Source organism: Salarias fasciatus, chromosome 1 (genome assembly GCF_902148845.1).
Source record: "Salarias fasciatus chromosome 1, fSalaFa1.1, whole genome shotgun sequence".
NCBI classification, from domain to species: domain Eukaryota; kingdom Metazoa; phylum Chordata; class Actinopteri; order Blenniiformes; family Blenniidae; genus Salarias; species Salarias fasciatus.
In genome coordinates, this window is record NC_043745.1 from 22,010,210 (window position 1) to 22,022,630 (window position 12,421).

The following is a 12,421-nucleotide window of genomic DNA, read 5'->3' on the forward strand; positions in this document are numbered from 1 at the left end:
CCAGCAGTGATCCAGTTGCCTATGGAGACCGCTGAAATCAAGGCAACATGACGATCCCGGGTTCCTTTGAAAACTTGTCCTCTAAATTGTCCATTAAAGCTGTTCATTTGAGTGCTCACATATTACTGCAAAAGCTTCTGCTGAAACCTGCACGCCTAACACCGATAGACAGGTTTACTAGGCAAATGCAGAGCTACATCAGCAGTAAACAATCAACATGAATCCATCGACACGGCCGCGTGTGTGTGTGTGTGCGAATGTGTGCTCATGCAGCCACCAGTCTTCAGCCGGCAGCTTCTCCTCTGCTCCGGGTTGATGGTGTGTGATTGCAGCATGGATCGTGAACACTAAAGCATTTATATTAGGCACACACACACGCTGCTGAACAATAGCAAGACATTTCTAATTTTCTGCAAGATAATGGCAGTCACATTGAGATGGAAAAGGTCAGAGGTTGGCTCGTGAGGTTCTGATTGGTTCGGAGTATCACGCTGCCACCGCAGATAAAATAGAAAGTGATATTTCATTCATAGCAACACCTTCACAGACTGCATACCAATTTTAGACGATGGGGAGGCCCAGTTCTGCAACCGTCGAGCAACCAAATCCAGTCAAAAAACAGCTTCTGAGAGAACCTGCCTCAGCGGTTTTTTGCTGTCTTTTTCACCTCTACAAATACACACATGCTGTGGATAATATTGAGTAATTCAGATGTTTATTGTCCTCCTCCGCCCCAGCAAAGATTGGTGGGTTTTGTTTATGCATATGTATATGGTGTGGTTTTGCAGCTGAACCTGCCTTTGACCTTCATCTCCATCGTATTCATTAAGCGACTGCTGAAGCACTGCGCAGCAGTGCTTTAAGAAACAAATGTTTCTTTTTCAAGTGGATCCTTTAAGTTATCAGAAATATACTCCATAATTCAGAAGTTTTGGTTAGTAGACACTGAACAGAGCAGCTCCTAACATTTACAACTAATTTATGACGTAACTCACATATTTATTTCGTGTTTCATATTATGTAAATTCCCTAAAGCACAACGAACCAGAGATAGCAGAAAATCTTTCATTTTCTGGCATGTTTTTCTGACTCTGTTTGCCAGCTTATGCATAATCCATTTGGCCTGGTTTCTACATTTTTCTTTTAATTTTAGCCTGATGGCCAAATGCATCACGCATTATGCACTGACCCGTGCTGCATTTTCCAAACACCGGCTCAGCCAGTGGGAGTGGCCCAGGCTCGTTGAGGAAGCTGCCCTTTAAGGTCATTACAGTGGTCACGTGACGGGCCGGCAAACCCCCCCTGGGCCATATGACAAACCGAGCTGCCAGACCGAGGTGTGTGTCAGGGGTGTTTTTCCACAAAGCATTCTATAAAAGTGTAACTGGGCTGTATTTGCCCTTTCCTCCTGCTATGCGTTCAGCCAACAGGCCCCTGAAGATCTCTTAAAAAGTGCTGATCCACGGGGCTGAGTTGGTGCTCCTGTAATCCTTCCAGCTCCGCTCCACCTCCTCTCACAGTCCCACCCTCCGCAGCTCGCATTCCCTCACTGTCTCCTGCTGATGCATTGCTCTGGTGTGAGCGACAAGGTGATGGGATGAGGAGGCTTGCTTGGGCCCCAAGCTAATTGCCGCACATTAGAGCATGACTAAATAAATCTTAAGTGCTGCTAATTGCTTGGCAGTGAAAACAATAAGTGTGGTACTTGCCCAGAGGCTCCGGGGTAGTGAGAGGCTGGGGCACTTGGGACCAGGGGCCCTGGCACTGGGCCAGCAGAAGACACCAGCACAATCACTCAACTGCCTCACCAGCTCTGCCTCCATGTGAAAGTCACACGCCACTTGGCACTGTCACTGCATGCACCATCTGCCCCACACCCACCGCCCGGTCTACCACGAGCGCGCTCCCCGCAGCCCTCATCAGCAAAGAATAAGCCATACATGACAGGCGCAGACAAACTCCGTCTGTGGAGCCATCATACATCACTGCATTAATAAACATGAATTAGTAATGGCACAATTAGACGGGGTTGTTCTGACATTTACTGGTACAATAATGGTCTTCTCGTCTCTACAACCCCCTTTGGCCTGCAGTGGAGTGCCATCAGACCTCAGGCATTTAGATGTGAGGGGTGGAAGGGGCAGAAATGTCCTGGTCACTATGTGTTATGATCACCATAAAAAAGAAAACATCTGAAGGGGGCTGCGTCAAGGTTTTGTGTTCCTGTTTTCAATTTACCAATATAAATTGAATATATTTTCCTGTTAGCCTTGGCTTTAAAATCCAGTATTTTTCTGGCTTGTGTATTTCATGTGTGTGTGTTTTTTTTTTTTTTTTCCTCTCTCATAGGTTGCAGCCGGCTGTGTGTGAAGACGTTTGATCAGCCTGTGCTGCCTACCAGATCTCCTGTGGCCCAAAGGTATGTTCAACGCTGACATCCCAGCAGCCCCACCTCACTGAGCACGATACCACGAGGCTTTTCACTAAGCCACAGCGCACAGCCTGCAGGAATAGACTCAGGCGACTCACTTCATTATGATCAATTAGCAAATATTATGTGACTATGATTCGGTGAGAAAGATCCTAAAGAGATCAACCAGGCCTTACTGTTTGATTTAAATGTGTTGAATCTTCATCAATACAGTTCATTCAAAAAAAAAGAAAAAAGAACCAAGTTAAAACAGAGGGACTTTTTTTAGCGTATAAAAATATCAGCTGCTGCTCCAAAACAAATCCCTTTTAATATAGAAAACAAAAATGATGAAAAGAGCGATCACAAACATCAAGCTGTTTACACCAATCAAGGGACACAATTTAATCCAAGTTTTTATGAGGAACCCTTCCAGATCCAATCCATTTTCCTTTTTCTGACCCTTTCCATTCCTTAATCTATTTTTTTTTTTGGTTCCTTTTTGTTGTTGTTTTTCCACAAATTGACTGGGCGCAGTGCCACACGTACCCTCTGCCATTTTCTCATGCTCTCTTCCCCTCTTAAACCAGTAGCTTCTCATTTGCAATGTCACTCCTCTGCTCTTCTGTTTTACTGCTTTCCCAGGGGACTCGTGCGCTTTTGTTAGCTTTTCTGTGTACACACACGGCCTAATTGGTTGATTAGTTCAGGTTGACTGCCTTGTTAATTGAATAGTAATTTAGATTAGATGTGTCTAATGAAGACCCTAATTTATTGTTTGGCACTCGTCCAAGCGTTTGTGTTTTTTTTTTTTTTTTGACAGCAGAAATCAAACAAAAAGGATAAAAGGAAGGGGAAAATGACTCAGTGGCTTAGAAATAAAATCTTTGTATCAACTGAGAACACTTCCAAATCTATATCCTTGAAATTAATCGGCTGTATTACTCAAGGATTAGTAACACTAAGTACCCTTTTGGTGTTTTTCTGAATGGATGTAATAATGAGTCAGTTATCTATATGTTTTAAATACTGAACACATTTTCAGACTGTTGAAATAACAACCTAAAGAAAAAAAGACATGTATGGTTCCAATATATTTATCGATCAGTGATCAATCAAAGGTCAGTTAACCGTTATCTTGAAGGAACAATAAAACTACAACCCAACACATGTTTGGTGTGAATCTCACAACATTCTCAAAATGGTTTGACTGCAATATTGATAAAATATCTTCATACAGAAGCTGCTGACTTTATCAAGCCAGAGTTGTTGACCCTTCAACCTTAGGTTTGCACGGTCAAAGTCAGACTTCATGTTGAAGTGAACACCAGTCACCAGCAGGATGTTGCTTCTGACCGTACAGTACGGTTTGGCTTGAATCTGACTGGTAAATGCAGCACAGTGGTGTTCCATCCACATCTGAATTTATTTTCACCTTTCAGCTGTTGAATCCTGTCTGTGTGATGCAGTGTAGTGACGACTGATGAAACCATGAGTTTTTAAAACCAACTGAACTTCCTGGATCGCCCCGTCGCACTTATCGCAGTCTGCCATGTTGTCGCACAGAACTTTTTCTGGTCTTAACTTACACAAGTCTACACAGATAATTTCCGTTTATTTTCAGTAAGCTGTACTTTGAATACCTTGATATGTTAAAGTCCTGTTCCAATCAGACGTTGTGAACACACAGTATCTGATAGTGTATGATTTGTGTGTTCATACCAAAGTGTGATTTACCAGCCAACGTTACTAAATAGAAAATATTTTCTGCATTGCTTACATTATTAAATAGTAAAATGTGAGCATAGCAACTTCCTGAAGATGATATTTTCCTTTCTTCTTCTAGTTATGAAGCTCTGTGAAAATTGAACCTCTGATTGCACCTTTATATACATATTGCTGTATCTTATTGTAAGATATTACAATTCTTCATTCACATTTATTTTTTTAAGGCTGCCCTCGGTTGAAAAATTAGATAAACTACTAAAGTAGAAATATATACATCACACAATGAGCTAATGTCTCCAGTTTAGAGAGCCTTTGATTCTTGTCCTTATTAGAAAATGACGCCGGTCAAGCCTTTTCATATTAGAACGAACTATAGAATTGACACAGAGCCAAGGGTAGATCCTGCTACACACATTCAGACATTTGTTTTTTTTACACTATAGGATTACTTTGAAGTTATTTTACAGTTTATTAACAAAATCTTCCACAAGTGTCTCTTGTCCTTGGTGCAGAACATTTATTCTTTTATTGAGTCCAACCGCTTCTTCACAGAGGCATGAAGCTGTAGAATAGAGGCCTTTTTCTCAAGTGATTCTACATCAGAGGTCCAGAGCATAGTCAGTTCATGGCTATCACACTCTTTACTCAAAATCTTTGCAGCCTCGCAGTCTTTGCAGGATTGATCTTTTCTCAAATCCATAATTAGGCGTAACAAAGTCTCATTGAAAATCAGTCAATGGAAACCTCATTTCCCTTTAGTGTTGGGGAATGATCCCAAAAGCCTTCGACTCCTCCTCCTGTGCAGGTTGTGGCCCTGAATTAAGCAGTCGTTGTTGAGTAGTCCCATAAGGCATTCAGTGAAATTCCCACAAAACTCAAAATGTCATAAAAATGTAATCCATTTTGGAAAATTGTTAAAAACTATCCCAAAGATAGCAAATTCCCACAGCTGTTCCAAACTGCTCGTGTTATTCACCACAGATCAGACCATCTTGATGCTACCATTTTGGCTTTTCACCATCAGTATTAGATGATACTGTCAGCTCAGCCTTCATCAGAAAAGTTCCTCTTCTTTGTGGACTTTTGTATCCAGGATGATCCACGTTGAACAATTCCCAGTCCCTGGAGTTTTTGGAGATCTTCCGTAGTTGTTTTACTTTAACCACTGAAATGATGACAGCAGTATTTTTCAAAGGCCCCATGGTCCCATGCCATTACCAAGGTAGATCACTGCACCAGTGTTTCTTCCTACAGCAAGCACATAAAATAAAATACAGTGAGTCATTGAAAGCATGTTAGTGTTTTGTTTTTTTTTTTCATATAGAAAATACATTTTCTGATCAGCACTCCACTCCGCCTCCCCACAACTCAGTCCCTTTCAAACTCATGCAGCCATGCACATGCAACAACATATGTGAATGTGCTACATGCTACAGCAGGCCAAACTCGTGCAGACATTAACAATCTGAGGTGTTGGAGTTACCCCCACTGTCGAGCACATATACACATTTCTTCGCACTCTTTTTATCGCTTGTCACTTACCCGCCGTAGTCATTAGTGCCCACCCCCATTCCCTTAATGAGAAAGCAATTACCATTGGTTTCTCCCCACTCTCAGCGGCCTGGCAGCATTTTCCAAAATCTGCCTCGCCACCTGCCTTCAGCTCTGCGTCTGCTCCTCTCTCAGATTCCCTCCTCTTCCCTTGTACCTCTTCTCCCTTTCACTGTGGCTGCAGACTCTCTCTCTTTCTCCATCCTCTCTGCAGTCTCTCTCTTTCGCTCCTCCCATCTCTGAGCTCTAGGCTGCTCTGGGTTTTAGACGGATCACTCTCACAATGGTTGATCAATACAGGTATTGATTCACTGGCAAAATGTTTATAAAATCATTCTGGGCAGCTGTGGTGCAGCGGGGAGGGTGGGCGGGGCGATAACGGGGCCGGCGTGCCATGCCATTCGCCTGCGAGAGAGCCAGCACAGACCTGATTAGCTGTCTGCCCGACACTTTGCCAGGAAGAGGGCTGGCAGCGGCTGCATTTCTTTATCGCCGCCGCTTGGCATGCCGCAACACCCGGTAGCTCACACTACTCCATACAGGAGAGGATCGGTCTCAACCTCTATGCTGTTTAATGTAGACTTTCTTGCAATACTCTCTCTCGCTCACATCAGCCAGGAAATTAATTTGCATAAATTAGCTGTAAGGAAGCTGTCTAATGATCCGTTACCACTTTATTTCCTATTCCGCCCCAATCCTCCCCAGAATAAGACTTCCACTCCCTAATGCCACCCTGTTGCTCACGGATATCCGGCCTGGGTAAACTTGCCACCTCAGAAAACAGGCACCTGTTTTGATCACACAGAACAACGGCATAAACTTCCAACATTAATCCAGACATGAAGAAGTCTCTGGAGGCTTGTGGGATGTCAGAGCATGGCTGAGCAATCCAGGGCCAGGATTTCCCTCTGGCGAAAACCCTTGCTTCCTGCTCGACTTTCACACGCTGAAGCATATGTTGTTGCTATATTGTGGAAATCATTTGCAAAATTAGCAGCGGAACACTGCTTTATCCCTTTAAAACATGCTGAGACTCCACTTGGGAACGCTATGGACAGGCCTGCCGCTCGTACACTGAAATACATAGTGACAACGCAGATTCAAGTGTCGTGGTTTATCAAAGGCTCTGAAATCCAGGGAGGAGCATTTCACTTCTGTGTTGTTGAGCGATGATGTATGAGATGTTTCATTACACGGAGAAGATAATTGCAATGTGGAGCACTCTGTGGTGTAACTTTTTCCAGAATCAAAACTCTCGTTGAACCAGACTCACATCTGTCAGCCATAAGGCCGGGCAGCCAGTGTGACCTACAGTCAACCTCACCCTTCTGGGCTGTGTGGCTTCGTCTGCCCGACTCTTTCTTTGGCAGCATCCCGAGACCCAGATGCCCAGACAGACCACAATGTTTGAGCCTGCCCAATCCCATCCTCCATTGAAAAAAACAAAACAAAAAACAAACAAACAAACAAAAACAGCAGTGTTAAAGTAATTACAGAAGATAATATATATGACAGAAACTGGATACACTGCACATTTTAATTAGTTTGCGTCTGCTTGGTTCATTGTAGAGAAGCAGCTCCTGGATGTTTTTAGGCCTCAGCATGTTCAAGTCACCCCGGGTTCCCGAGGAAACGATTAGCACACACGCAGACGCAGACGTAGTCGCATCTCAAAAGTGTCAGTCACATACATGCTGGAGAGTGGTGATTACTTTAACACATCCAGCGCAGGCCACAGCCCATTCATTACCATAACATGTTGTAATGAAGTTTAATCCCTCGTCATGTTGTCTGTGGTTGGAGAGTGGTGTGTGGCTGTTATCCTCCACTATTCCAGATGTCTCCCTCGCTGTGTGTCTTCAGCGCTGCACTAGACTGGAGACGTGACATTCAGTACCCCACCTTTAGACGTTTCCTTCTTCTTTATCGCTGCTTCTTTTTTCCTTGTAAATTCACTTTGACCTCATCCATCTTTGTTTCTTCCCTCCTCCTCGATCCCATTTTTCACCTCCTGTTCCTTATTCCACATACCCTCCCATCTCTACAAGAGTGTGTTATTTATTTCATCTGAATGCAGGGGCTCTTTGGTGCATGCTTCTCACAGAAATCAATTTCAGCTCAGACAGCATAACCAAACAAAGCACTGCACTCATTTCAGCACAGGCATAGATGTAACCCATCTCTCTCATTTTCTCCCTCCTGCTCCTTTATTGGAAGACATTTTGTTCTCGCTCTGATGCCATTATGTCAATCACTGCAGACATGTGGTGATGTGTGAATGCTGCTGCTAAATGAGTCACGGCAAGCAATGATCATTAGCGACCGCAGAGTTTATATATGTGCTAATGTATACGTCCGTTTTGTTCCGTGTGGTTGTCACCTTTCAGCCCGTGTGGACAAATGAAAGTTTGTCTACTTTGACTTTGTTTTAATGCATTTTAGGAGATACCGGTGTGTGCGCAGCTTGTCGATTTTGTGATCGATTCCATTCCATTTTTCATTAGTCACTTCCAGAATCTCATTGTCCAGGGCAGCAACGTACGCAGTAGATAATCAGATTTCTCCATTTGGTGTTTGACGGAGGAGGGCTCAAGCTACCTGTTCTCTAGTATCTTTTTCTCCGCCATCCTCTTTGTACAGCAGTTGAGACCACCAGTTAATGCAGCTGTTGGATTGGCCTCTTTCCGTGCTCTGCTTTTATTGATTTCAACCAGACACAGAGACAGGCAGAAAGAAAAGGCCTTTTCAGGAAGAAGTTAAATGGTCAAGTAGCGGGTGGAGGGTGGCTTTCACCACTTTATTGACGAGGTGGAAAAATGTCACTATTATGGAGGCCCTTGCAGCAGATAGCGAGCTGATTGGATGAGTGCCCCCAGGTCATAGTGGAGCACGTTCCCCCTGCAGCCAAACGAGAGCAAATAAAAAGGCAGAGGAATCCGCTTGAACTGGAGGTGAGGTTTCTCTCTGCCAGGCCTCTCTTTAGGCAACGTTTCTCTGGGAGTGTATGGCAAAGTGCTCGGAATTTGGACTGAGGGCTGTTCTCCGGTGGACCTCTTCCTTCTGTACTTGCTTCTCAAAGCTTCCTAGGTTTGAAGCATCTTGTAGCTCCCGGGACTTCCTGCGTTTACAAGCCCATGATGCACGCTGGTGTTTTTCCTGCATTGTAGTATCATGACTACACCTTCATAGTTTAACTTCATAGAAAAAAAAATATTGGGACAAGAGGAAATTGATAAGAAATGTGTGGCAAACACAAAGATTGCCGTGTTTAATTTGCTTCTGTGAAGTAATCTGGGTTAATATTCAAAGTTTGAAGATGTTTAAATTCAGTTTGAGAGTGAACAAAGAGAAGAAATTGAGCATTCCCCTAGTTTAGTTCTTTTTAATGGCACATTTTGACAATCACAGTGAAATTCACAATAATTTCTTCATCTTCAAAATATTTGTATTTTTGCAGAAGTGGCCAAAGATTTTAAAGATTTTAAACTATAAAGTAACTCAACATCAAAAGAAAGACTGTGAAATCTGCACGTTAGCCATTATGAGGTCCACTATGATAAAAAAAAAAAAAAAAAAAAATGACAATGTTTTCATGGGTACTTGATACATTGAGAGAAAGAGATGACTGGTTACATGTCAGGAGTTCACAGAGCTATAACCCAGCATTAGAACTTTCATACTGACGTCACTCTCAGAAAAAAATAGATAAATAAAAAAAGGTTGTCATGGCTGAAAATAAAAGGGAAACACATGATTAGATATTGGCAAAGAAAAGGGCTTTGTGTAAAGTCTGTCACAATGAAATTAGACATTGAATGTGACTTCTGAGACTGAAGGCCCCTGATAGAGATGCAATTGAGAGTCCAGACTAATGGCCGAAGGTTCAAACACAAGCGGCTCTCAGGCGGTCCCCGCTGACGTCAATCAGTATAATTAGCCCCGCATATCATCTGGCTGGCCCCTCCCAGCAGCACAAGACGGACCTCCGGAAAGGTCAGCATGCCACAGCGAAGACAGAGCAGTGCTTAATCAGAGGTGAAATGGTTTCTTTTCCAAATTGATTCCAGTACGGATCAGACAAGAGTGTATTGTGTTGAGCCACTTAAAGACTTGAAGTAAAGGCGGCAGGCCTTTTAAGCAGCCTTTAAAAAAAAAAAAAAACGCACTAACAAATAAAAACTGTTGTGGTGACATTTGGACCAGGGCCTGAAGAGCAAGAAGCCAAACGAGAGATCTGTCTTTTGGTTTCTGTCTTCATCTCCTTCTTGTCCCTTTGTTGTGTTTCTGTCTTTATTTCTCGCTCTGCATCACACGCAGGGTACATCCACATGTAAACGCACTTCCTCATAGGAACTGAAGGAATTAATTCAAACTCTGCAGGAAACTCTGTCCTTCGAAGTCGACTGTGAAACTTGCAGAATCACTTCTCTAATGTTGACACAGAATAGCATGAAATAAATATTTTGTCTTGCTTCTTGCAAAGTAAACCAAGTACCACTAACACTGGACCCCAAAGGCATTTATGTCTTTTTACACCCTCTTTAAAATGCTTTTTACAACTGGCATGTCACAGTCGTGTACACATAGACGGAAACATCTGAGCTTGCCCACACACACATGCATCTGTACGCCACACATTCACCAACTCCCTTATGCTGAATGCATAATATATGTAATGAAATAATGTTTCCAGTGGGGATGGCTGTGGCTGGGGGATGAGGATGTGTGGTGAATATCAATGTGACTCCCCCCCAGACTCCCGTGCTCAATTGGTGCGATGGTGGGGGGTAAATGAATATGTGGGAGTGAGAGAAGCTTTATCCCTTTGCCCAAAGCTACAGTGGAGTCCACACAGAGGATGGGCTCCTCTCTTGGCTCACTCAGTGAAGTTTAGATTCTTACATGCTCGGGATGACATGCCCTCTGTCGTCTCCTACGTCCAAAATACCCACTGGTTTACATCAAGTTGCCAGAATCAAGAACAGCACTGACATCTCTTTATCAAACCAGAACAGCCGCTTTCCAAAAATCTAAATAATAATGTGTTTATGGTAAGTGGACTAATACATAAGCCAGTGAAAGAGAACAGACACTATTCATCATAGTGTAGCCAATTCTACTAAATAACAGACTGGAGAAGAGGCACCTGAGTTTAACCTCTTCTGAACCACACATTCTCCAGAAAATCTCAATGAAAATCAATCGGGAGACAAATTGCATTTTCCCTTGTGCCTCACCTTGACTGACTCAAGTGAGCTCATCTGTTCCATCTTGTCAGAGTGAAGATGCTGTGTCTCTGTCAGCCGGGCCTTTGATGTTTTAAACATTACCATTAATAATGTTTTCAGCATCAAAATTAATTGCTGCGCTACTGTGTCCTGCTCTCTTCATCATAGGCTGAAGCATGCATAAATCAAGACTGACTACCTTTTGTCTTGAAATTTTAAGGTCAGAAATTCAGGATGAGACCAAACTTCAGAGTATCCAATGTGGATATGTAGATCTCCGTATGTGGATCTAAGCACGCGGATGTATTTGCGATGTATGTGTTTCTTGTCTGGATGTTAGCTTGAATACGCTCAAAATCTCTACTTTATTTATTGAAGACATGTTTTAGGCGACTACCTCTATAGTCAGGTTCAGGTGAACGTACGGACTGGACCACACAAGTTATAAGAGTTAAGGTGTTAAGTCTGCCGGAAATGAAAGACAATGCAACAACCACAGACAAGGAAGCATAATATGTATTTTATGTTACAGTATAGCTTTAGTGTTTAACACTGGTGCTTCATAGTCAGATGGTCTCTTGCTCAGGTCTGTGCTTTTGGGGTCTTTCTGTGCAGTTTGTATTCTGTGTGTTTGGGTTTTTTTTCATTTCCTCCAGTTTTGATATGTAAATTACCTTTATATGAAAATGTGAGTGTATGTGTGACTGTCTCTTTCTGTTTGTGCTGTGATGGACCAACAATCCAAGGTCTACCCTGCATTTTGCAGGTGGGATCGTCTCGGATGACACCGTTATAGATGGGTGTTTGAGACTCTTTTGTGAACAAGTCAGAACATCTGCCATACATGTTCAAAAATAATTGAATGAGTGAACATATGTTGCACAAAGTAGCACTGAGGAGTGTGAACTTACAAACCAGTTTTTGAGATAGTTTTCCGTGATCCGTCAACCATATGATCAGATTTGACATGAAGGAACCAAAAAAAAAACAACCTCTTCCCAAAAGCCTTGAAGAGATGTCTGCCTTGTTATAATAAAATTTGAAATACTGGAACAGGCTGAGGGATGTCATTCATTGCAGGATGTGGTAACTTTTGAACTAGTTTGGAAAAGATGCTAAAGAAGTGGTTTTGTGACTTCCAGATGTTCTGTTATCTATAATTCCCAGCTGTGTTGTGAAAAGTTAAATGAGCTGGAAAGTTCCTGTTTAAGTTCTGTTGTACTTATCAAACTCAGGGAAATGTAATTAGTGCCTTTTTAGTGCATATTGCCCAGCAACTCACTCTAAATAAACAAAACAAAACAAAAATAAAACAAAAAAAAATCCCTTCCACTTTCACTTAGCCACACCTCTTTTTTGCCAAGCACCTCCTCTGGAGGGACTTGGGCCGTACCCGTACTCTGGAGGCCCTGCAATGTGAAGACAGGGTGAGGAATGTGTGAAGCATCCAAGGAAACATGAACTGCTATTTTCCCACAAGTATGAAAAAACAGAGGCTGCGGCT

At 42.7% G+C, this 12,421-nt stretch overlaps 1 protein-coding gene across 4 annotated transcripts in view; it reads left to right on the forward strand.

Annotated features, from left to right (window-relative positions):
- zfhx3b (zinc finger homeobox 3b) overlaps positions 1–12,421 on the forward strand; it is a 202,473-nt gene that overhangs the window by 33,278 nt on the left and 156,774 nt on the right. For all 4 annotated transcript variants that reach the window (XM_030102752.1, XM_030102988.1, XM_030103153.1 and 1 more), the window contains exon 3: positions 2,350–2,419. The gene's annotated coding sequence lies outside the window, so the exon portion shown is untranslated. The remainder of the gene's footprint in view (positions 1–2,349; positions 2,420–12,421) is intronic.